Here is a 23725-nt window from a genome sequence, read left to right as displayed (position 1 = left end):
GAGAATAATCAAATTCCACATCAAACAATTCTCACATAAAACATATTTGGCATCAAGGCACTCTCATTCCCATTTACGCTCATGAAGTGCTTCCCCACGTGTGTGTGTGTGTGTGTGTGTGTGTGTGTTTGCTCCTAGCTGCAGACCTGGATCACATTAACAGAAATCTGGTGTGATCGGAAAGGAATCAGCCGTTTCTGGTTTTACAGCTGTTTGGAGACAAAGGCTGCCTACCTGCTGAATTTCAAGTACTTCCAGCCTCTCCCTATGGCCTTGTTTTGATAACACTTCCTTTCCGTGAATCGGGGGGTGGGGAGAAAGCACCCTCAGTTATTGCCAAGGCACTTAGGCCAGCCCGTTGTAGGCCTTTATTCTGGGTGTAAGAGAGGCAGACTAATTTCCTAATTTTGCCTGAAAGCTGTCAACAGAGGGCTAAGAAATGAATTGATTCTTTTCAGTTTGCTTTTCAATTAAGATATTTTCCTTTCCCTTTTTTTTTTTTTCTTCATGACAAGCATTTATAGAGCAGTCCAGGTCGAAAGCTTAGTTGAGTTAGGTTGGGGTTAGTGAACAAGGCGACTGTGATAAAAGCATCCAAAGACTGCATGGAGTGTAATCCCAAGTTCAAATCTAGAGAAAAATACAACTAAAGACATACTTTCATTTGCTCAAAGTATTCAACTGCCAGCTGACAGTGGTGATAGGACATTGTCCTTTAATATTCCTTTTCCCATAGTGGTAGGATAATGGCACTTTTGAGTTTTAGTTGGGCCCATGGGCTCTAAGAGTATCTCAAGCCTCTCTTCCAGCTTAGGTATGACACTGTGGCTGAATTTTGGACAGCAAGATGGAAGAGGAAGTAATATGTACAATTTCTTGGAAGTTCCTTAAAGGGAGAAGGTGTCTTCCTTTCCCTTTTCTTCTTCCTGCTGGTTGGAAGTCAAGTGGTGATGGGGGGAGCTGAAGCAGCCATCTTGGGCCATGAAAGGATTCTGGGAATAAACAGCATGCATGATGGAACAAAAAGGTAGGAAGAATGTCTGACATCATAGAGGGCTGTATCATCTCTGGTCCCCCTGGCTGTACATTTAAATGAAGAGAAGATACAACCTTCTGTCTTGTTTACATTACCTGGCAATGTGGGGGTGAGAGTGGGGAGACAGTTTTTTTCCCCCCATTGGTATAATTTTATTTATTTACTTATTTAAATATGAAATTTATTGTCAAATTGGTTTCCATACAACACCCAGTGCTCATCCCAACAGGTACTCTCCTCAATACCCATCATCCACCCTTCCCTCCCTCCCACCCCCCATCAACCCTCAGTTTGTTCTCAGTTTTTAAGAGTCTCTTATGTTTTGGCTTCCTCCTTCTCTAACCTCTTTTTTTTTTTCCTTCCCCTCCCCCATGGTCTTCTGTTAAGTTGCTCAGGATCCACATAAGAGTGAAAACATATGGTATCTGTCTTTCCCTGTATGACTTATTTCACTTAGCATAACACTCTCCAGTTCCATCCACGTCCCTACAAAAGGCCAAATTTCATTCTCTCTCATTGCCATGTAGTATTCCATTGTGTATATAAACCACAATTTCTTTATCCATTCATCAGTTGATGGACAATTTAGGCTCTTTCCATAATTTGACTATTGAAAGTGCTGCTATAAACATTGGGGTACAAGTGCCCCTATGCATCAGCACTCCTGTATCCCTTGGGTAAATTCCTAGCAGTGCTATTGCTGGGTCATAGGGTAGATCTATTTTTAATTTTTTGAGGAACCTCCACACTGTTTTCCAGAGCAGCTGCACCAGTTTGCATTCCCACCAACAGTGCAAGAGGGTTCCCGTTTCTCCACATCCTCGCCAGCATCTATAGTCTCCTGATTTGTTCATTTTAGCCACTCTGACTGGCGTGAGGTGGTATCTGAATGTGGTTTTGATTTGTATTTCCCTGATGAGAAGCGACATTGAGCATCTTTTCATGTGCCTGTTGGCCATCTGGATGTCTTCTTTATTAAATTGTCTGTTGATGTCTTCTGCCCATTTCTTCAGTAGATTATTTGTTTTTCGGGTGTGGAGTTTGGTGAGCTCTTTATAGATTTTGGCTACTAGCCCTTTGTCCGATATGAGACAGTTTTTGTTTTATTACTCACAGCCAAATCTTTTCTAGACGCATACATAAGGTATCAGGTGGATACACAGAAGCATGGCTGGGACATTTGCATGCTATCCCTTTGAGGCAGAGAGGGTTCAAACGTCATTACTATTTCACTTGTGGGAAATTCCTGCAGGGAGGTTAATTCAGTTCTTCATCGCATCTTCTATCTATTGGATCCCATGTTCCTTCCTTCCCACCTGGGTCTCCAGCAGGTGCACCTCTCACTTTTTATCACTACCACTCCTCATAATACTTAACTAAGTTCTGCCTTTTAGTTTTACATGCTTTGTAGACTGTGAGAATGTGGGGATGGAAAATGTCTCTTTTGCAGCCCCTTCTCCCACTTATGCAAAACAAAGCATAATTTAAATTTCAGACACTCCATAAACTCCATAACAATTAATTTGGAAGGCATTTTGAACCCCACCCATTATACCACTTCCCGTGTTTTTGTTTTTGTTTTCTTTTCACGCTCATCTTCAGACTTTCTGGTCTTTACAGAAATGATCTTTGCAGGGGACTGAATTATAACACTATCTAAAATAGTGGCCCTCAACTTGAGGAGGGGGAAGACAGAACTTCAGGGAGTCCATCAACTCTGCAAAGTTTTATATGTGGGAATATGAGCTTTGGTCTGGAGGGAAAGTACATGGCTTTCATCCAAATTTCCAGAAAATCATGACCCTCAGTGGCCTACAGAAAAAAAAAAAACTTTGGCTAAAATGACACCTAAAATTGGTTGTTGGATGGGGGTAAGAGAAGGAACAAGGCCTATTTGGACAATGTAGTTCATAAAGAAGGTAAACCCACAAACAAATCTAAATGTTTTATATATCCAAAGTTGCTTTTTTTTTTTTTTAGGCTTAACTTTCTTTCCATGGTTTTAAGGAATGACCTTAATCCTTAATCCCAACTGAAGAGGCAACCAAACAGAGAAGATCAAACATACACTGGGAATAAACCGAAGCAATGCTTTATTGTGACCACAAAGCACCAGTTCAACAAGGCATTGACACACAGAGATTTGAACCAATGTCTCTTTGAACAGAGATGTAGCAAGCCCACTTTTTCAAGTTCTTAAAAACAAGTACTCAAACCAAGAATCCAACAGAGCATCAGAGCAATTAAAAAAATATTACACCATCATGAAGGAATATATATAAAAATACTCTGTACTAGTAACAAGGCTTTTTGATCTATAACTCTTGGCAAATTCCTTCAGAAACAAATTCGTATAAATACAAACCATAAAGTGAAAAAATGTTTTCTTCTTCGGAAACAAAGAGCCAATTTGAAAGTAAATCTATGCAGAAAATACCGTTACCCCTATGAAAGAAGCTGAAGATGGAGGGACATCCCGAAGACACAACAGAGTTTCTCTTTTTCAGAGGTTCTGCTCCTGTAGGGGCCATGACGCACGATCGTCTCAAACATCGCAGTATATCCCAGTGAAACCTTAATAAGGTCAAGTGGAGGACCCTCTATAAAAAAGGGTGTCGGCAATTCCATCCAAATAACACAAGCTCTAAGGAGCAGAGGAATTCAAGGGAGACAGCAATCTTTCTTTTCTCCCCTTCCCCCAAGTGTTCTTGTTTTTAATCTCCCTACATCTGTAACCAAAAGATCATTCAATTCAATCCTTTTTCAAGGATTCTGGGAAAGCAATTTGTGAAGAAAATCCCTTTGGTGGGGAGGGGTGTCTAATCGTGTCAAAGATCACTCAATTTGACAAGATCCACCAGGAAAACCATCCTGTCTATAAGTTATCCTTGCTCCTCCTGGCTGAATTCAGGTCAGCCGATGGATTGCCTAGTCTATCCAATAGGATAACGTTTCATTTGACTGAAATTCTTTACATATACACATGTATGTATTCTGTTTACAAAGTTTCATCACATGAAACTAAATTATGTCATTATGTATTTTTTGAGGTCTAAGACCCCAACTTGACTGTACTATGAAGAGTGGTTCTTTAAATGTTTTGTCTGCAGAGGTTTAACATGATACTCGTAGATTTTCAGCGCAGGCCCCAGTTTTAACTGAAGTCCTGTCAACACGTCATTTCTTGTCATCAATAGCAGGGATTTTCCATCAATTTCCTACAATGGAAGCAAAGGATGAAAGCAACATGTAAGTCCAAATCCAAAGTTCAAAAGAAAAGACGTATTGATTGTCTCCAAGCTAAAAACATTACTTTTTTATTTATGCCAAATGGAAAAAATGGACGCCTCTATTTTTATGTTCCATCTTCCACTTTTATTTTTGGATTAAATGCAATCCATAGCTGATCTGGTTGTCAAGACCACATTGCTAAAGTTGCATCTTAAAAAAATGATGGCGGAGTTGGTATGTATACTTGGTAGGGATCAAAGATATTGTTTCTGAAAGATAATGACACTTTCCTTTTATAAAATATATTAAAGTTTATGCGGAATTTCTGTGTACTTAATTTCCTAAAACAACTATAAATTAGGACGGGCAGGGATTATCATAATTTTACAGGCAAACACAAGGAGCAAGGTGTGAAGATCAAGAAGTTAGGCAAAGGTAACAGGATTTGAACTCATCTGCCTACAGCCAAAGCCAATGTTTTTTCCATAACTCCTTTCTGTTTCGCTTGACACTTGCAAGTAAATATGTGTGGTATAGATGAACCAATGGGGCCATAGAGTCCTAGGTTTTCTGGAATCTTGTTACTCACAACAATGGACAATGGAAAAATGATATACTTTCGGTGAACTTCTTTCCTGTCCTTTAAAAGAAGAACAATCCTGCCTCAACCCGGAAACCAACCTCTTGTGTTGCAGGTCCTACCATACTTCCTCTCAGTGGATCCTCAAGATCCCAAATAAGGTAGCGAGGGACAGGGCTCTGCCCCTGTTCTCTCGGAGTCCACTTCCCACACCCTTGAGGTACCCAACCAGAGTGCCCTGGAGACCACAAAGCTTGGAGGTGAAATACAAACAGGTTTCCCATCAAAGACATGAGGATCCCAAATACAGAAAATGGTTTGGAACTTTTGGAAAGAGATCACTGAGAAGGATGCTGAATGCCACCTTATTATTGTTACTTTTTATTGTGGGGACAAGTGAGCTGGCTCTTAGGGGACCTGGACCCAAGAGATGGACCAAGTGTGCATGTTAGGTAAGCCCTGACATGTCTGTACCCACCTCTCCCACTGATGGACAGACAAGGGGACATGGTGTATAACTGTAACTCTACAAAACTGTGACTCCTTCCTACACTGATCCCTAGAACTCCAAATTCCCTTGTGTTTTGCCAGACTGTGAAGAACATGTGCTTTGTACATCTCTGTGTGTGGAGAAACAGCACTGGGCTAGTGGGCTGACGAAACACTCACTTTGTGACCGGTAAATCCCTTCCTCCTCTGTCTCCTTGGTTGGCAACGTGGGGATTTGGGGTTTCTGACAGGATTCCATGAGATACTATTCTCGCAAATGCTTCCTGAGCTATAAGTTAGACAATCGCTTGTCATTACTCCTCAACAGACCCATGGTCCTCATGTCATTTGTCAACCACCTACCATGAACCAGAGCAGAAGGACAAGGAATTACTTATAACCGCTCTGTGGTGTTTTTGAACTCTGAAAACCTTTATTTTGCCGATTACTAGGAAAAAAAGATCTCACATTAATTTGTGAGAGACAACTATTCAAAAACATGGTGCATAAAGCAGTTAGTTGACAGGGCAAGAGTGAAAAATTAGATGAGGACATAGGAATGGACGCTAACCCTCAAGTATTTTCTTCTCCTTAAGCAGCTAGCAAGCCCAAAGACTGCCCCCTCAGTAAAACCCGTAAGCATAAGAGTTTGCAGAAGAGCTTTTGACATGCGGAAACCACAGTAGCAGTTCTGAAGGCTCTGTGAGGTCACAGGAATCTGAATCACAGGTTCCTTCAAAGCTCGAAGTCTATCTTAGATTGACGGAGATGAACACTGATTCGCTTGGAATGCTGTATAAACCAGCAAAGCCCTTCCTGCTCTCCAACTTTCCTTTGTTGTTAAATGACAACAAAGTATGAGCAAATGCTCATACTTAACTTTGTACATGTTTTAAACAGGCCTCAGGAAGAGATGACACTGCTTTCATTTCTACACAAGAAAACTTCCTCGACTAACTGAAAGTGAATTTTTTTTTTTTATCTTTGCTGGCAAAAAACTCCTTCTACAACTCAGCATTTCTGTCAGAAGCCAAGTATGTCTGTGAAAGATGCTGAAATTTGGATTTTATTTAAGACAAAATAGAAAATCAAGTTTCATGCTCCAATTTGATTTTCCCTTTGTTCAGTAGCCACACTGAAGTTCACCTCACACTAGCAACGGTAAAAGAAAGCTCCATCTGGCAATCCTCATTTTAAAAATTTGAAATGAATCTAACTCATACATACAACAAAACCTTCCTCTTAAGCCATGACTACAGCAGCTCAAATGAACGGCAGTGGAACACGACATCATGGGAACATGAGCTTCCAGGTCAAGCAAACTGTTGTCCAAACCCTGTCTCCGCAACTTATTGTGTGACCTTTGGTAAAGTAAAGGACTTGTCTTCCCTGAGCCCCGGTTTCCTCACTTGTAAAATGGAAATAAGCCCCTGAAGGATTCTAGAGATTAGAAATAAATCATTCATGGAAGGCACCTAGCACAGTGCCTGACATATGGGAGATTTTCAATGACTACCAAGTGGAAATGCAAAGGCTTTGAGAGAAACAGGATGTGTTCCAATTCCAAATCCATCTACTGCTTCCTTTCTGGAAGCGTGCTCCCTGCCTGAATGCTACCCGTTGCCAGAGGGATGCAGGCATATTCCTGTTCAACTTCAGAAAATTCGGTAAGATTAAAAAAGCTCAAAGACTACATAAAAAATTTTGTCTCATAAAAATTGCAAACACAGAAAAGTTCCTTGATTAAGGAAGCAAATCATTTGTTACATAACTTCTATAAAAGACTGGGATGCAAATGAAATCCGAATTTTGCCAGTCAGCATGGTGTACTAGAATGAGCATGAGATTGGAAACTGGAAGACAGAGTTTCTGATGCAGACTCCACCAGTAATTTTCCACAAGCAACTCCTATACCCCAGTTTGTTTATTAGTATAAATGAAGGGGTTGGAGTGTGACCAGATCCAGTTAAATAAATAAACATTAAAAAACATGATTTTGCATATACATGATTTTGCATATACATCATGATTAAAGTCAAAACAAAGAGATAATTCACATTTTGGGATCCTGTTTACATTCCTGTGTTAAGGGATAATCATTTGTCACTTTCAGTGAAGCTTTGTACATTGCTTCTGTCTTCCTGAAAGAGTAACCAAGTACCTGTTGGGCAATAATATTCATGCAAAAAAAATGTCTGCATACTTAAGAAGCTCAAGCAAGTACTCTTGCATGGAAGTAAGGCTTAGAGATGATCGGTGTAAATTTCCAATGAGGGCAAGACCCTTGATCTAAAAATAAATGAGTAGGCTCCTTAGATGTTACAGCTCAGTAGATAAGCATGTGTTTTAGAGTAAGACATTATTTTATTGCTTATTAGGTGGGGCTGGGCAAGTTAATCTCTCTAAGCCTCATTTCCTTATCTATATGATGGAGGGAAAGTAGCTACTGTATTTCACTGCTGAAAGGATTACTGCAATAATATACGTGAAGCAGAATGCCTGATACCTACAGAGTACTCAATAAATGCTAGCTATTAAAAAAAGTATATAAAAAAATCTTAACCCATTTACTGTTCACTCTTTCTCTCTGCGAACACTAATCTACACCTTGGTAGCTTTTTCAGTTGAGCCTAATTGTGATATGGTCCGTTGGAAATGTATGGGAAGAAAGATGAGGTGGGAAGAGAAAAGAGAAAGAGGCTAGGAAGAGAAAAAGAGTGGCCGTCAAGCAAGAGGCAAACCGGTTAATAGCAAGGAAGGACAAGGAATAAGTCAAAGAGAAGTCAATGGGCTTTATGATGGTGAGACCCTGCAACTAACTCAGAAAGCCGTATTTGTGGTGGTGATCTCCACCCCCTATACGGTGGAGAGGAAATGAAAGCTCAGTTTAGACCAGAAGACCGGCTAGAAGCCAAACTCTGCTGCTTCCTAGTATCTTGCATTAACATCTGGCCCATTATTTCTTTCCTCTGTGAAATGAGGGGTTTGCACTAAGCTGGTTTCTGTCCATTCTGTTTAACACACTCTCAGATTCCAACTCTGTCTTTGATACGCATCAGACTCACCAGCCTTATAGGAAAGTCTCCCTGTGAAAGAACAAAGCACAGACTCCTTACCAATGACGTGGAGGAATCTGATGAAATAGGTTTTCTTTTTCCACTTCGGTCTTCCCCCTCACATTTTCTAGAACTTTCTTTGTAACAACTCTCTTGCCATTCACTATCTGGCTACAAGTGGTGACCAGTCTGAAGTTTCCCATTCCACTGCTTACAAAGGGTAAAAATGTTTCAGAGGAAGGGGGACTTGTTCTGGAGCCCAGGGATACAAACGTGGAAAATCCTGTGTCCAGTATGGGGATCACATCAAAGAAGGAGGAGTGGAATCTTCTGGCCCTACCCATATGACCAGTGGAAAAATAGTCCCATGAGAAGTGGTCTTTGTCTTCAAAGACATTTTGAAAGCCACAGTGTGGCCTCTCAAACCCTGGTTCCTCTTTCAAACAGTTTTTGTCCCTGCTGAAGTCCCCTTTATCTTCCATTTTGATGAGGTTTCCTCTGGACTTGTCATAGTTGTTGGGTTTCTTGGCATCAGACAAGACCGCATAGGCTTCTGCTACTTGTTTGAATTTCTCTTCAGCTTCCTCCCTGTTTTTTGGGTTCTTGTCTGGATGTACCTGAAGAGCTAACTGGTGGTAAGCCTTCTTAATATCAGACGGGGAAGCATTTTGAGGCACTCCTAGTACTTTGTAGTAATTCACCATGTTTCTTTAAAAGACCTTTCCTTTCTAAGACACAGAGTTTGTTTTCAGAAGAATTTCCATATAATTTTGGAAAGGAATATGGTGAACTACTCAAGTCTACACCAAGACCGTTTGAATCTCATCACATGGTTGTTGGGACAAACTCTCCTCTGGGGAAGAAATTCCTCTTTGGTGTCCTCTACAATTCCACCCTCTCCATCGGCCCTGATCCTGCAGCTCAATGTGGGGGAGTGACTATGAGCTCAATATTATCAGCCAATGACTCCCAGCTGATGCTGTGCTTGCCTTGCATTCCTATTGGTGGAAAATTTGAGATGGATAATATACATATTAGGAAGACTTCACCTAGTTTAAGAAACCAACACTAAGCAGCTTGTCTACAGGAAAAACAAAACAAAACAAAACAAAAAACTGTTTATGTGGCTCAGAAAGAAGTCTCCCTTATTTGTTAAAGTAATAGTCAGAACCAAAACGGGTCTTGACCTTAAATCAGACACAAAATCCATTTTGGCTCATTGTGAGGGCTCATGCCTTCAGTGACTTAATGGGTATCTCTGTGTTATTTAATATTTGCTGCTGGCACAAAGTGGGTGATAAAGGGGCTCTATTACAAAAAAAAATCTTGTACACATTTCTGATGAAGGAAAAAGAATGAAACTCACTTCATCAACTGAGGAAACTGGGTTACAGAGATGTCTGCCTAGATTTAAAACAAAACAAAACAAAACCCAGAATAGATACAAGGAACAGAATTAGAAGTGAAGGCTTCCCATGTATGGTCAGATAAGGCTTCTTCACTTCAGCTATCTTTTAAAGTTAGCCTTTTTGAAACTTATCTCTGGACTTAAAAACAAAACTAAGTAGCAGCATCACAACAGGAAATGCTTTAAAAAATGACTTCGAGGCTCAAGTGTAGCAAGGCCTGTTGGTGGCTCTTTTTTCCAGGACACACAACTACACATTTCTCAAGATTTCCTTGCAATGTGGTATGACCATGTGACCACGCTCTGGCCAATGACAGATGAAACAATGATGTGTTTCTATGTGCACCTGGCCCATAAAACCGCCTACGTGTGCCCCTCCTTGCACCTTACCTTTATGCCAACTGGATGTCAATGCCTGGATGATCCTGATCTTGCTGAAGATGACAGAGCCTCCATCAACCTGGGTTCTTGAATTATAGTGAAGGAGAACACTCCCAAGACCACCTTGGACTATTTACATGAATAAGAAACAAACTTCTAGTCGGGGTGCCTGGGTGGCTCAGTCGGTTAAGCCTCCGACTTTGCCTCAGGTCATGACCTTGAGGTTTGTGGGTTCAGGCCCCACATTGGGCTCTGGGCTGACAGCTCAGTGCCTGGAGCCTGCTTCAGATCCTATGTCTCCCTCTCTCTCTCTGCTCCTCCCCTACTCATGTGCGTATACGTGCGTGAGCTCTCTGTCTCTCAAAAAAATGAATAAACATTAAAAAAATTTTTTTAAAGAAACAAAATTCTATAATTATGCCATGACACATGTTTTCATCTACTTGGGACAGCAGTTAGTAGAATACACCACTTCTACAACTTCACCTTTACTTCTAGAACCTTCTATAATGTCACTAACCAGAAGACTACAAAATCCTGCAACACTTAAAAATCTAAAATTCTATCTCTCACTCCTCACTCTCATTACACCCACTTTCACATTTCAAATCCACTTTTTCCAAGGTTATGAGTCTCCTTCAGGCTCTTTCTTTGTATCAAGTCTGCACCCCCCGGTTGGCACTGGGAACCATTCTTTTATATGCCCTCTCAAACTGCTCTCTTAGGCTATTAGCCACCCACTGTGCCCATGCCACAAGCACCCCATCCAGAAGCAGTGTAGCAATCCAGCTTCTCTGACTCCTATACCTGGTGCAGCTGGGAAAAAAAAATCAAGATGCTGTGAAGATGAAACATTAGATGTGGGCACTGTGCCGGTCTCAGCTGGGTCAGTAAAAGTCCTCAATAGTTCTGGGTATCCTCAATCAGATCTCTCTCCCATTCCCCATGGTGGTCGCTCTTAACGGTCACTGCTTTCCTCTAGTTCCTTACTAAACCTCTCCCCATCCTGTCCACTCCAAGCACAGGAGCTTGCCTCTTGTTTAGCAAAGGAAATAGAGACTGTCAGGAACTCCCTTACTGTCCCTGGGGACAAGGGCCATCTTAGCTAGATCGGTATACATCGTCACCTATGTCCCTGGAGCACAGGAAGGATAGAGGAAGAACAGGAAGGACAGGGGAAGATATCCCTGTCTTGCTCAGAATTAATCCCTTCATATTCTTTTTAAAACAACAAAATAAAATATCTGAATATTTTATCGACCAAACTGAATGAAATGAACCATGTATATTATGGCCGACATTATATCTTATTATGGTAAAATATATATAACAGCAAGTCGGCCATTTTAATGAACTGTTTTTAAGTGTACAATTTAGTGGCATGAATGTATTTACAATGTAGTGAGATCATCGCCACCATCTATTTTCTAAACTCTTCCATCACCCCAAACAGAAGCTCTATTAAGCAGTAACTCCCCCTGCCCCCGGTCCTTAATAGCCTCTAAGTTGCTTTGTGTCTCTATGAATAATTTGCCTGTCTTAGATATTTCATATAAATGGAATCATACAATATTTAATTGGTTTACTTCACTTAGGAGAGTGTTGTCAAGGTTCATCCATATTGTGGCATGTGCCAGAACTTCATTCCTTTTTATGGCTGAATAATATTCTGTTGTATGTATATACCACATTTTGTTTATCCATTCATCTGTTCATAGACACCTGGGTGGTTTCCACCTTTTGGTTGTTGTGAATAATACTGCAGTGAATATTTGTGTACAAGTATCTATTTGAGTCCCTCTTTTCAATTCTTTGTGGGGAATTATTGAGCCATATGGTAATTCTATGCTTAACTTTTTGAAAAACTACCAAACTTTTCTACAGCGGCCGCATAATTTTATATTCCCACCAGCAATACATGAGGGTTCCAATTTCTCCTATCCTTGCCTTTCCATACTCTTTGATCCCATCCTTTTCCTTATCCTCGGGGAGTTTGCTTTATTTAACTGTCCTCAATTTCATTGAATTTTAACCTGTCTAATTCTTTTGGCTACTTTCCTGCATGTAAATAAGTTTGAGTGTCTCCTCTCTCTGAAAAGAGCTCTCATGTCTATATACCGCCATCACCCCTACCCCCACCTACTGGTTCTCCCTCCACTTGCCTATCTCCTGTTCATTCCTCAGCTTGGAGGAAAGGGTCCTCCACCTCAATAGTCACCAATACTCCCCCGCCCCCAACTCCACTGAAACCCCACCATCATTCGCAGACTCCACTGGGGCTTCACCTTTTTGAGGAATTTGACCTTGTCAATCATTTCATTTTTCTTAAAACTTCCTCCTTCACTGGTTTCTGTACAACCCCTCATTACTGGTTCTCTCCTCACCTCCCTGACTTCTTTCTCAGTTGCTTTTCATAGTTGCCTTTTTTGTCCCAACAATTAAAAACCTTGGTGTTCCCCAGGGTGCTGACCTTGACCTTTTTCTCCCCCCCCCCTTCTATATGCCTCTCTCATTCTCATCCTTCTTATGACTGTTGATGACCTCATATCTCTGCCCCTAGGTCTTACTCTTCCCTTGAACCATCTGCTAGATATGTCCACCTGGAGGTACTACAGGCCTTCAGATTTAATGTGTCCCAAACTGTGCTCATTTTAGCCCTTTTACAACTTACCTCCCACAAACATCCTAGTTAATGGCACCACTTTACAACCCACCCAATCTGGAAACTTGGCAGTCACCCAAGTCCCGTTCTTTGCCATCTGTGGGCAGTGAGCTCGGTCTTGGGTTACAGCAGAGAACAGAGATGGGACAAATCTTCATCCTCTATTGCCAATGATCCACTAAATTTTTCTGGCCATCTTCCCATATTTTCGAAGCCATCTTTTCCTTTCCCCAGTGGAATTATTACAGCCAGCTTTCCCACCTTCCATCTAGTTGTCCTCCAAGCCACATTCCACATTGCCACCAGACTGATCTTTCAGAAACACAAATCTCATCCTGGCACTTGCTTCCCACTTAATATCTTTCCATGGTTTCCCAGTGCCTTTCAGGTGAAGTCTTCCGTCTGCCAGGCAAACCAGATTGTCTGTACCCTGGACCTTTGTTTATCTTTCAGGCTTATCCCTTGATGTTCCCTGCTCCACACCTCTAACTACAAGGTACTTGGAATTCTCAAGATAAATCATACTTTTCTCGTGTCCTCATGCCTTTGTATTTGATCTTCCCCTGCCAGGAATATTCTGTGCTTCCTTCAAATGATTCCCACACCTACAATCATTTCAGGTGGTTTGTTAAAGTAAAATAATACTTGTAATGATGAGCACTAATTACTTCAACAGTTTTATATTTATTTTAATAAGCCTTAGAAAAAGCTACAATAACTATTGAAACAACTGAACAAGTGAATGAGACAAAGAAGCACCATGAATGTACCTGGCTATGTGATAATGTCTTATAACTGGTCTCATTTCAAATAAATGACTTAAACAACCATTTGGGATTTTGGGTTTATAGAAATATATTCTATTTCAATCAAAAATTCAAATGGTTTATTCCTTATCAGTTTTGCTTTCAATTCTCTTGACTATTTCTTATTGTTAGCATCATCCACTGACTTTTTAACTATTTCCCAAATATTCGTGGACTGGAAGGACACAGTGGCAGAATCTGAGTTGCCACTTCCTCTGTTGATTATGTTATAAAATATTTTAAGCATTTCAGGAGCCTCCAACTGTAAAGAAATTTAAGGTGTCAAAGCACCTTAAATATTTTCAGTAGTTGGTATTATAAAAAGCTTAACAAGTAATAAAAGTGATTTCTAATTTGTGGGGACTTAACTAATCTAACTCAGAGCTGAATGTACCATGGAGCTAGTGAAGCTTAACTTTTGCCTTAGTAATTGTGTATTCATATTTCCTGATTTTTCTCCACAAGGAGGGCTCTTAAAATTGTAAAAAGCTTCCCAAAACCTAGATTGGTCCTGGGTCTAGTTAGAAATATCCACCAGAATCACTACAGTTGAAATCCATCTGGCAATGACTTCAGCCACTATGCTCAGAGTTGCTCTGATTGGTCTCCCTACTTGACTGCTCCATTTGGAAATAATGTTATTTGGCAATTTGTAGCAGTGAGAATTTGTATTCATATTTGTTAAGTCAGTGGCTTCAGAAAGTTAGCAAATAGCCATCTGAAAAGAAATGCATTCCAAATGAATGGTTTAAACAACCAGTTGGGCATTTCAGAGTAAAATACTGCTCTTAGTCATGTGGTTTGGGGACAGTGAGGAGATAATAGAGTAAAATTAATTTGTCACCATGAATTGCACATTCCATTGTTATGATACTCTGAGGAAAAAAAAATCTCAGTGATACATATTGTTCTAGAAACAGAATCACCGATGTTACTCACTTGTAAGCTTGAGGAACCTGAACAATATGAATTATAGGACACTGATTGAGTGGCAGACTGCTGTCTTCCAACTCCTTCATATATAATGTGACTATGTGAGTCAGACAAAGACACAGAGGTGTAGTGACTACATGACGAGCGGCAGAGCTGGCTGTGACCCACATTAGGGTCCAGTCTGAGTGGTGATGAACCGGACTGCCAGAATTCCTTAAATGGCAACTAAAAGCACTCTCAGTAGAAATGGCTTCATACCGGAGAATGGTGCTCATTTAGCCTTCAGAGTCTGACAGAGTAAACCTTATCCCAAATGTTCTGTGAGGGAAGCGGAGATGCTTTTGAGTAAGATTAGTCAGAGGGTTCTCTTAAAAACTAATGCTAGGAAAGTAAAAGTCCTTTAACTTCATAAGTACCTTTGACTCTTGAAAACCAGGCAACTTGTATCTAAGGGCAAGTGCCATATCATCTAGTCACCAAAATTCAACACTGTATACCCAATATCTCAAGTGGTTTTGTGCTCTGTGCTGTGCATTGAAAGCATGCTTCATCAAGGCCAGTTCTAAACTAATACCTGACTATTAACGCAGCAGCTTGAGCAATATTCTGCTTGTTTACATCAACATTCACTTTATAGAAACCTGTGTCCTAGAAAGGGCAGACTCTTCAGGATCCTCCAGTGATCAATATCAATCAGGAGAAAAGAAACTTGGAGTCATGACTCTAACTAACACTCTTCACCACAGCATGAGAGATCTGTCTGCCAGAAGACACCTGGGAAAATAGTCACCACACCATGGTGTCCATAGGAAAGAGAGCACTGACAGAGTTGTCATCACTGTGTCCTCCACTAAGGACTCCCACTGCCTGCTGTTCTTACAGGTCAGTGAACCCTCTGGAACACTATGTTAATGGGGCCAGTGAACCAAGGAAGAGTGAGTGATATCACTGGTCTTAAAGGGGACTGACCAGAACAGTAAACAACCTGAAACACACATACACTATTGACACTGGGTCATCCTGGGTGGGGCAAGGGGCTAGGCAGGGGCTTAGACCTTCCCTCCGGACAGTTCTTTTGGCTTACAGTTGTGGCTTACGCAGAAGGGTCAAAACAATTTTACAGGAGAAAACTTGATAGAGATCACTGTACCAGAAGGAAACTTAATGGAAACCATTGTCATGTGGCAGCGCAATGTGTCTGCACAGGGAAAAGGCAGTCATGCAAAAATCACCAGCTTAACCAGATGCTTCATACCCCAGGAACATGGGACACCATTTCTGCCCTTTGGACAAACCTTACTCAATGGCCTGACATCTTCCAAGGAGGCATGCTACTAGAAAGCCACATCTGTGTCTGGTTGCTACAGCAACAGAATATCCAGTATGGTACTGTGAGACCATATCACGAAGATGGATATCTGAAAGTCAGCCCAGCTGAAGGTGGACATGTCTGGCATCAATGTCACTATTTTAGCCAGCGCTAAGTTCTGATCACAGTTCTGGAGGCCGGGAGTGCTCACAGTGCCAGCATGGGCAGGTTCTTGGTGAGGTCCTCTTCCTGGCTGCCAGGTGGTATCCTCTTGCTGTACCCTCACATGGCAGAGAGAGACAAGCAAGCTTTCTGGTATCTTCTTTCCAGGGCACTCATCCCATCACGAGGGCCCTATGCTCATGACCTCATCTAAATCTGATTATTTCCCAAAGCCCTCCTAATACCATCACATTGGGAGTTAGGGTTTCAACATACGAGTTTTGGGAGGGGCACAGACATTCAGTCCATAACAGTCAGCCATGAAACTAAGCTCCCCACATTATTGACAACTGTACTATCCTTTCCAGACTTGCTCTTTCCAAAGTGGTTTAGAGGGTACTCTCCAGTCCTGTCCTGCTACTGTCCAATGGCAGAAAAGCTTTCCCCCAGGAGATTTCACACTGTGGTGCTTCTTATTGTTTCTTAGCTGCTGAGACCTGGAAGATGTACCTGGAAGGGACATGTGTTTGGGCTGGGGGTGGTCTCAGTCTTCCCATCTAGGATGAACTTGGAGAGTGACTGCTGACTTTTGAGGTTCACTGCAGGAAGATCCTTGGAGGTGAAACATGAATGCTTCTTCTTCTTCTTTTTATTTTTTATTTTGTAATGCTTATTTATTTTTGAGAGAGAGAGAGAGAGAGAGAGAGAGAGAGAGAGTCCAAGTGGGGGAGGGGCAGAGAGAGAGGGAGACACAGAATCCAAAGCAGGCTCCATGCTCTGAGTTGTCAGCACAGAGCCTGATGCAGGGCTTCAACCCATGAACTATAAGATCATGACCTGAGTCAAAGTCAGACGCTCAACTGACTGAGCCACCCAGGTGCCTCAACATGAATCCTTCTGAGGCATGATGATGGAAGAGGCAGGCTAACATAGTAAAGGATCCTGATCCTCAGTTCTCATGGAAATCACAGCAGCTACTTGTCTTATCAGCGGGGCCTGACCAGTGATTCCTTCCTTTCCCTTCTTCTACCTCCTTTAATGACAGGAGGGAAGATGACGATAATTACACGCAGGAGGAAGACGGGGATTACTTCCAGAGAATAATTCAAGGCAGACTCTTTCCAACCACCCTTCCATGAGAATGAAGGAACTCGAGCTTCTAGACCATTTCTCAGGCTCCTGAGTTGGGTTCAGCACAGTAGCAAGATGATGCCCTTTCCCCCTTGAAGGACTTCTGAATGAAATGCTTTGGGAGAATTTGTTCCCTTTTGCCTCCCGGTGTTGCTGGTACCACAGTGATGTCATCCTTGGGAGAAAGGGCCTGCTCCTGGGCCAAACTCAGAGCTGGCCAGCTCCATTCTCAGGTCCTGCACAGAATCTGGAAGGCCCAAAGGACACCCCCCTCTGCCCCCAGTCTGGGACATCTGCCTCCGAGGAGTCTGAGTAAAAGTGCAATCTGAAAAACACTTTTGGGAAGCTGGGAATTTGGCCAAGAGACCTTTTAGCTAAGTCCTTTTTTTGGTTAACCTTTCACAATATTGTTTAAATTTAATTTTAGAAGGGAGTTATTCAACTGTAATGACACAAATGGATATCACTCCATTAAAACCGAAAATAAAATATGTTCCAGCCAATCAGCCTTCGCTTTTCAACCTGAGCTATTCTCCCCCACAATTTTATTATAAAAATTTTCAAACATGAAGTTGTAAGAACTTATATAGTGAAAACCCTTATGACCATCACCAAGACTCTACAATTAACATTTTCTATACTTGCTTTATAATGTCTGTCCATCTACTCATTCCTCTATCCAACTGTCAATACATATTTGATGCATTTCAAAGTAAGTTGCATGCATCAGTATATTTCTCTAAATATTTCAGCTTGCATATTCCAAATTGTTTAATTTTGTTATATAGTTCTTTTGATTTTGAAGTAAAAGGTAGACGCTATGTAACACACAAATCTGAAACATCATAAACCTGTGCATATGCAGTGCATCTACAGATGCGTATATGTATAATCCAAACCCTCATCAAGACACGAAATGCTATCATCATCCAGAAAGTTCCTTTGTGCCGCTTTCTAGTCATTCTCCACTCCCACCTATCCAGAGGCAACCACTGTTTTAATTCTTGCTATCAATGATGCATTTTCCTGTTCTCAATCTTTATCTAAATGGAATTGTGACGGTCTGAATGTTTGTGTGTCTCCCAAATCATATGTTGAAACCTCATCTCCAGGGGGTAGTAAAGGTAATTGGTAATAGTGTTAGGACGTAGGGCCCTTGAGATGTGATTATAAGGATTAGTGTCCTCACAAAACGAGCCCCAGAGAGCTCTCTCATCCCTTCCTCCATCCAAGGACACAGCTAAACGACAGCTGGCTAGGAAGAGGGCCCTCATTAGACACCCAGTCTGCAGTCTCCTTGATCTTGGAATCCCCAACCTCTAGAACCATGGGAAATGAATGTTTGTTGTTTATGCCACCAGTTTCTAGTATTTTCGTTATAGCATCCCAAATGGACTAAGATAGGCACTCTTCAGTATGAACTCCTGTGTGAGGGCTCTCTTACTCAGTGTGATCCTTTGAGACTCATCCAAACTGCTCTACATTAGTAGTAGTTAGTTTGTGTTAGTGGGTGGTATTCCGTTGTGTGACTATACTACATTCTCCTACTGATGGACAGTTAGGCTTCCAGGTTGGGACAGTTATGAATAAAGCTACTGAGAACAGTTTTGTACAAATCTCTTATGCACATATGCTTTCATTTCCCTTGTGTAAATTCTCAGGAATGAAACTGCTGGATCATGGGGTAGATGTCTGAGTATTTTACACCGCCACCAACACTGTAGGAGAATGTGTTTGTTCTACATCCTCATGAACATTTAAATTTATTGATCTTTCTAATTTTAGCTATTCTGATGAGTGTGAAGTGATTTAAGCAGCTATTTTGGCAAATTTTCCAAATTAATGACAACAACAAATAGACACACATACAAACACACACACACACACACACACACACATATACATATGTAGAGAGAAAGGAGGGAGGGAGGAGAATAGAGAAAGAGACAGAGATTAAGAGAGAAAGAGGGAGAGACAGAGATCAGGTTTGAAAAAAATATTGAAGGAGATTTAGAGATTTATATATTAATATATTAGAAAAGTTTACCTACCCAAACCCAGTGTAGAGAATAAGAGATGGCTAAACAGATATGGAAAAAGCAGCCAGACACATTCTTCAACTTATAATTCTATCAATTATATTACAATACTTAAAAAGTAAATTTAATGCTTAGAAAACTGCATCCTTCACTGATTGGGAGATAGGATCTCTGTTTCCCTGCAGGGCTGGTCTGGTGTAGACCAAACATGCCCCCTCAATTTGCTTCCTCATGGTCAAGGCCCTTTGAGCATCATCCCTACAGAGCTGGCACAGCCTTAAAAATGGAGTCCGAAATCATGCAGACAATGGAGAGGGGCCCTGCTTCTCTTTCCCTCTTTCCAATACCAACCCTGGACCTGAGAGAAGAGAATTAACAATCTGGGGGCAAAAACATTGTGCAGGGCCTACCCCAGGCCCTGTGCATACACAGTCCTTTAATCTTTACACCACTACCCTATTGAGTGAGGCATTGATGGCCGCATGTTGTGGACATGAAAGCAAGACTCAGAGAGATACAGTAACTTGCCCAAGGTCACGCAGAGTTTAACTCTAAATCCGTACTCTTTCCCCTCTACCTTGCTAAGCACCCAGAAAGCAAACTGGAGGGGGCTTACTAGCTCAGTTGGTGCTGAGGCCAGTAGTACATGGTGCTGCATGTCTCTAGTCAGATCCATCCCTCATTTTCCTTTCTTTTCTGTCTTCTCCTTTCCAGGGTGTCTGTGTTGAAGGGAGGGCTGTCCCATCTTTCAGAGGATGCAGATGTAAATGAGCTTTAGCCCTCCTTCCTGCAGCTGTGACTATGTCCCAGGGCTTGGGGCTTCCTCTGGCAGGAAGGAATCATTAGCTTGTCACTTTCCTTCTGCCCTTCCCCACCCTCCTCAGTATCTTAGGGTCTGGTATGATCAGTGTGTGATGTGGAGGACACGCACAGACTCACAGATCCCTCACTGCTCACTGGTCCTCTCCCCCCTCATTCCCTGTGCCCACTGTGGGGAACAGGTAACCGTGTTCATTTGTGTCTCTCTAGACCAACTTACCTGCTCCTGAAAAGCACTAGCTTGCTCCTCAAATCCTGCTGTTCGGAAATAGTTGACGACATCCATCACAGCCCAGTCTGCAGGGTCTGGTGGCCTCCCATTCTCCATGGAACTGCAAAACACAAATCCGGACATTTGTCATGGCGGAACATGCAAGAGTGTGTGACCGGGCTCACTTACTCAGACTCCCAGGGGCGGGCCCCAGTGAGCTTGCTAGAACCATGGCCCTCTCTTCCCTCAGAGGCCCAGATCTCAGTTTACCTCTCTCAGGACCATAATCATTCTTGTGTTTCTTGGGTTCAGGACATCATTACTCTTGCTGGCTCAGTCATTGCTTTCCTGATAAACCATTAGACCCTTCATGAGTGGTTCCATGATTTCTGGCAACTCACAGAATTATATTTATACTCCCAGATTACACACACCAGGCCCTGTACAGGATGGCCCCACATACCTGTCTTTTCCCATCTCCTACCACCTTCCCCATTCCCATCCCCACACACCCTCTCTGCAGCTGTGAAACTGCAGGGCTAAAGCCATTCCCCAATATGCTGTTCCCTTCACAGCTCTGTGCCCTTCACATGCTTTTCCAGCCGCTTACAATGCCCCCTCATTTGTCTCTACTTGACAAAATCTGCCATTCCTACCTGGTTCCACCTAGTTCCCATGCTACCTCCTCTGTGAGGCGTTTTCTGGCTCCCCCAGGGAACTGTTTTAGTTATAATCTCCTATGCACTTGAGAACTCCATTCAAACTCCATTGTGGTACTTTCCACACTGGATTATACTCTCTGCTTACTGGACAGTCTCTCCCATCAGAGTGGGAGATGAGGGCTAGGAATATACATCTGGGCTTGAATCATTTTAGTATTCTTAGTGTCAAGCATGTATTAGGAACTCAACCAATGTGCAAATGACTAGACAATGATCAAGAATCTGAAAGGGTCTATGGGTAACCTGCCTCAGTGGATTTAGAAAGGAGGGATAGGAAAAGTAGAATGGCAAGAACCAGCTATTACTGTGACTTTGCCTCATTTCTGTTTTAGGAGTATTTGTCTGGATTTCTCTACATCTCATCCAAAGTGATTCTTCATCTAATCGCATTGTTTCCCTGCTTAAAATCCATCAAAAGCTTTCCATTGCCTTTGAGATAAATTTCAAATAGCTTAACTTGGCTTGGGAGATCCTCAGGACAAAGCTCCTGCCAGCTCTCCAACTAGGAATATACTAATGAGCAAACAGACATGGTCCTTACTCTCTGTGGACCCATAGTTCTGTGGGGGTAGACACTGATCAGTAATCATACAACTAAATGCACAGCTAGCTGTATGCTATGGAGGACAGGTACACTGTGCTATGACGGTTTAAAGGGCAAGAAGATACTTTCCTGTGGAAGTTTCTTTTGAGGTAAGGTCTAGAAAGCAGCCAGAAGTTAACTGTATGAAGTCAGGTGAAGATTATTTCAGGCTCTTTCATAGGAATATATACAGTCAGAGGAGCTATGCAGATCTTGGAGGCCACATTGAGGAGTCTGGATTTTTGTCTACGAGCAATGGGACTTGGTAAATGGTCTGATATAAAGAGGGTGACCAGGGGCGCCTGGGTGGCTTGGTCGGTTGAGTGTCTGACTTCGGCTCAGGTCATGATCTCACAGTCTGTGAGTTCGAGCCCTGCGTTGGGCTCTGTGCTGACAGCTCAGAGCCTGGAGCCTGTTTCAGATTCTGTGTCTCCCTCTCTCTCTGCCCCTCCCCTGTTCATGCTCTGTCTCTCTCTGTCTCAAAAATAAATAAATGTTAAAAAAAAAAAGAGGGTGACCAGATCAGATTCACATTTTGAAAAAGAGAATTAGAGAGGAGCCAGAGGGGAAGAAGGGGGTGCCAGTGAGAGGTGGTCTACTGGAGTCATCCAAGCAAAGTCATGGTGATCCAGACTAGAGTGGTGGCTATGGACAGGAGAGGAAGCGTGTGGATATGAAAGATTTTTAACCAAGAAAATCAGCATGACTTAGTCGTGGACTAGACATAGAGAATGAGGGAGATGGAAGTGTCATGGAACTGAAAGGACAGTGGTAACTTCTCTTAGATGCCACTGCTAGGTTTAGTTGGACACACTAAATTTTGAGTACCATCTATATACAAGCAGAGACTGAATGTGGGATATGTGTCTGGTGGTCAAAGCAGATGAGTGGGCAAGAGGTATACATTTGGGAGACAGAAGCATTTAGAGAGTAACTGAAAACTTGGGAGAGGGTGAGAAGAAAACTGGGCCTAGAACTAACAACATGTAGCACAAGTTGAAAGCATTCATGTTACTTTTAATGGAAATGAAATTGCGCAGACTTTGGGGATTCCTGAAAACATTTGGATATTCATAAGTCAAGCTGTACATCTTCCTCATCCCTAGCATAATGGTTTGCCCATAGTAGGAACTTAAAATATTTGATTAAAAAACCAAAATTCTGTCTTAAGAGAAGACAGCCCTTAATCAATGGCACACATGATCAATGATTTATCAACACAATACTTGATTTAAAAAACATTTAGAGACAATGCTTACTAGTTAGTAGTGTTTTCCCTTTGGGGCTTAGAGATTTTGAATCTATAAACACTGCATGCCCATGTACACATGCACTCATATACATGCATGCTCACTACGTGCACACACACACACACACACACACACACATACACACACACACCTTCCTACCATTTAACAGGCAATATACACAGAGAAAAAGCTACTTCTATTTTTTTTCAACGTTTATTTATTTTTGGGACAGAGAGAGACAGAGCATGAACGGGGGAGGGGCAGAGAGAGAGGGAGACTCAGAATCAGAAACAGGCTCCAGGCTCTGAGCCATCAGCCCAGAGCCCGACGCGGGGCTCGAACTCACGGACCGCGAGATCGTGACCTGGCTGAAGTCGGACGCTTAACCGACTGCGCCACCCAGGCGCCCCGAGAAAAAGCTACTTCAACCTAACCTTGGCAAACATTAACTATGTATTTTAAAGTCAAAGCTAAATGTTTTTTTAAAACATTGTCCACATGCTGGGATTTTCCATCATCCCATTAATGTACACAATCACGAGCTGACAGTGGGCACTCCCTTTAAGGTACCATTTTTCTTCCCTCTCTTGCTTAAGGTGGGTTTGAAGAATGTTTAGAAAGGAGTTCATTTTCCAACAAATCTTTTAAGTTTTCTAACGAGCTCACTTCTAGCAGTGAGCAGAAAGTCCCATCAGATATACTTTTAAGTGCACCAGAAAACATCTGAATTCACTCTCCCCGTGGCTGACTTCAATTAACTGCCTTTCCTCATAAAGAATAGTTATCTAATTGTAATAAAAAAGCATGCTACGTTGTCATGTTAGGATGGGAGGCTTTCCTGATTCTTATTCTTCTGGGATATGACATCATCACTTCCATAAATGTGAAATATTCCTGAGTACTAGCAATGCAGCAGA

General features: G+C 42.0%; 1 protein-coding gene across 1 annotated transcript in view; it reads right to left on the bottom strand.

The window, feature by feature from the left end:
* The window catches only part of DNASE2B (deoxyribonuclease 2 beta), a 75307-nt gene extending 54936 nt beyond the window's left edge, over positions 1-20371 (bottom strand). The window contains exon 1 of the mRNA XM_043575436.1: positions 20263-20371. The gene's annotated coding sequence lies outside the window, so the exon portion shown is untranslated. The remainder of the gene's footprint in view (positions 1-20262) is intronic.
* Between the last annotated feature and the right edge of the window lie 3354 nt (positions 20372-23725).

The sequence above is a fragment of the Prionailurus bengalensis genome, chromosome C1, assembly GCF_016509475.1.
Source record: "Prionailurus bengalensis isolate Pbe53 chromosome C1, Fcat_Pben_1.1_paternal_pri, whole genome shotgun sequence".
Lineage (NCBI taxonomy): Eukaryota > Metazoa > Chordata > Mammalia > Carnivora > Felidae > Prionailurus > Prionailurus bengalensis.
The sequence above is the reverse complement of the archived record's forward strand: the minus strand, read 5'-3'. Positions and strand labels throughout refer to the sequence as shown.